Here is a 3,510-nt window from a genome sequence, read left to right as displayed (position 1 = left end):
GTGCTGGAACGGCAGCTTTGGTCAGGAGGTGCTGGAAGGTGGCTTTGGCCCAGGAGGGCTGGAACTGGCGGCTTTGGTCCAGGAGGTGCTGGAACTGGCAGCTTTGGTCCAGGAGGTGCTGGAACTGGTGGCTTTGGCCCAGGAGGTGCTGGAACTGGCGGCTTTGGCCCAGGAGGTGCTGGAACTGGCGGCTTTGGTCCAGGAGGCGCTGGAACTGGCGGCTTTGGTCCAGGAGGCGCTGGAACTGGGGGCTTTGGTCCAGGAGGCACGGAACTGGTGGCTTTGGTCCAGGAGGTGCTGGAACTGGCGGCTTTGCCCAGGAGGTGCTGGAACTGGCGGCTTTGGTCCAGGAGGTGCTGGAACTGGCGGCTTTGGTCCAGGAGGCGCTGGAACTGGCGGCTTTGGTCCAGGAGGTGCTGGAACTGGCGGCTTTGGCCCAGGAGGTGCAGGAACTGGGCCAGGGGGGTTTAGACCTGGTGGTGTGGGTGGATATGGACCTGGTAGCCAAGAACTTGGGAATAGGAAGCCTCCTAAATCGGGTTACGGCTCGTCGTTGGGTGGAACTGGCTATGGACCAGGTAAAATTCTTAATTGATGCAAATAAATATTTCATTAAAAGTTCTAATAATTACTGATGCATGATCTTGTTGTCACTGAATATTAGGGGTGGGGGGGGGGATCATGATTTTGCATCATGATTTTATTTGGGACGATTTTTAAAATTGATTCTTTTCCCTAGAATCAATATTTTTTATGATTCACCCAAATATTTTCTGTTTATAAGTGATATGGGACCAAAGTATATTGTCCAAGCCCTAATAGTGAACAAAACACTGAACAAAGAAATAAAACAATTATGACATTTCCATATTATATTGTATGAACAAATACAAAATACAAGAAACTAAGTCGCATTGGTTTGTTTCAAGTTAATTTATTTGTTGCATTGTTTTCCTATTCACTCTGTGCTAATTCAATACTTCACTCCCATACATATCCATTATGTTATCTGATTATCTAATTTACTTCATCCCCACCCGTGTTCATCAGGTGGAGGAGTAGGCGGACTTCCTGGTGCAGGAACAGGAGGTATTATTGGAGGCTTAGGTAAGATTCTTGTTTATAATGGAAAACAGTGAGTACAAAATGAGTTCCTTTAGGTGTAGCTGAGGATAAACTGTACAATCACAACTTCATACTCTTCTCTAACGTGTCTGGTGTTTTCTTTGCAAAAGGTTTCAAAGTGTGAAACAAGTCTAAACTAAAAAACTAAACTAGTAAAGCTTTCTCTCTACTCACTTGCCTTTCCAGGTACTGCAGCAGGAGGAACAGGAGGGGCAGGAGGTCCTGCAGGAACAGGTCAGGGAGTAGGAGGAGGTGCAGGCGGCTTACCAGGTTGGTTTAAGTGAAGCACTGATACAATACAGAAACATTACATAAGATTATGAACATTTGCATTTTTACATTTTGAGATTTTAAAACAAATGCATTTAATGAAACCACTGCACAGTGAATACTTGGCCTGCCTCCTGGGAGACCAGTCTATCCAGAGATACTTAGAGATGTAAGTGATGCAGACTGTAATGTGTCCCCTGTTCCAGCAGGGGGTGTTGGCCCTGGCTATGGTGGGCTGGCAGGTGGAAGCTATCCAGGTAGGGCAGAAGCTCTTTGTCACACTTAAACTTGCTCTCGTTTTGACACTCAGCATATTCTTTGTAAAGATTTAAAATCATAAGCAATAAATATTGTGAAATATAATATAAACCCCAAACAAACAGTTGTTTATATATGCAACAAAGTAACAACAGAAACTGATTTTATCAAGAATGTCCGACCTTGCATAGTGAATATTTGTTTTGGCATATTTCCATTTAAATCATTGGTGAGATAGCAAATGAGACCATTGTAAAGGTTATCATTTATTCATTATGACTCTGTCTTTCCTGTTATTGTTCTCTAGGATACACAGGGGCTGGTCAAAAATGTAAGAAAACTCACTGTATCCTCTGGGATAAACATGCTCTAATCTGCTTTAGTCCAGCACTAACACATAGATATATACACTGACACATAATGATCTATTAAGACAATCACACATTCTTTCCCTGTTTCTTAAAGTATCTTTTTTATGTTAGGTTTAGGACATTTTTTTACACAAATGAGGGAAAATGTAATATCTGAATTGCTGAAAAAAAGTTAGTAGTTTAGTAGTAGTGCTAGGTATACTTGTAGGGAGCCTGTATATGTCTGCAGAATAACTTCACTTTTATGTCCTTTAGCCAAGGCACAGAAGGCAGCCAAATATGCAGCCATGCAGGCCTTTTTGGGAGCTGGGGGCTACAGAGGTAAAAATTATACACATTGTAATGTTTTTACAGTTCGATCTATACTAGTCTCGCTAGGACTCCTCCAAAGTGTGCTGATGGAAGATCTGGCTACTCCACATAGCATTCGGGGATGGGAGAAAAACGTGCTCTGGTTTAATGATGCCGCTATTTCTTTAAACTAATCAGAATTGGCATAGGCGGTGCTCAACTCTACACAGAGCTGCTGCAAAATAGAAAACTCAGATTGGACAAATAGTCTCGCTAGCTGTCCCAATTTACACATCATTCTAAGTTCTTAGACTTTAAGTGTAACTGAGGACTGACTAAGTCTACTTCTTTTTAGTTTAAAGAAATGTTACATGATGAAAATGTTTCATACGTCGTGGTTGTTTCCGCTGACACTTACCACTTCAGTTACCATCCCTATACACTTTGGAGGAGCTTCTACTAGAATTCAAACCTTTTTCTCTTGAAAAAAAAGTCTGGTTCAGGTTTTCAGAAGATTTTGCATGTTTAAGAATTGCCACATATGTAACGCCCACAGTTACAGGAACTATGTGTCTGTGTACTATGTGTCTGTGTAATAAATGAAAAACTGACCCTTCTAACTGAGACACTGGGATGCACTTCTGACTGTAATACTTGTTAGTATGAAGTAGTATGAAGTGTGACCACATGTTTTCAGTGTCGTTTTTACCTAAACAGTATGTATATTGTATTCCAAGTGATGCATAATTTTCTCTGTTCTGCTACTTAGGCGCTGGCTGTCAGGGTAAATTCTGTGGCCGAAAAAGGAAGTGAGAGACCAAAAGACAGGAAGTGACCTCATTAACACAACAGTGGTGCTATTGCATGATCCCAGATTGTAAATGTCTCACTTGCCACAGAAACTAAAGCTTCAACACATTCCACATGTTACAATTTTCATTCTACTAGATTTTATGCAAGGGTCTCTTTCAAAAAGAGCATTGGTTCTCAGCCTGTTTGGGTCGTGATTCCTTAAAACAAGGCAATGCCTCTGTTGCAGGCTGCTGTGCAGAGTGGTAAGATTTGTCCTTGTGTTGTTTTCTGGATAATTCAGCAATTTGACTTTAAAAAACAATTTTGAATGTTCACTATATAATCTTTTACTAATATAGTTCACCAAAACATGTTTCCAAAAACATTTTAAGCGAGAAATAGG

Source organism: Etheostoma spectabile, chromosome 13 (assembly GCF_008692095.1).
Source record: "Etheostoma spectabile isolate EspeVRDwgs_2016 chromosome 13, UIUC_Espe_1.0, whole genome shotgun sequence".
Taxonomy (NCBI): Eukaryota; Metazoa; Chordata; class Actinopteri; order Perciformes; family Percidae; genus Etheostoma; species Etheostoma spectabile.
Note: the sequence above shows the minus strand (reverse complement) of the source record.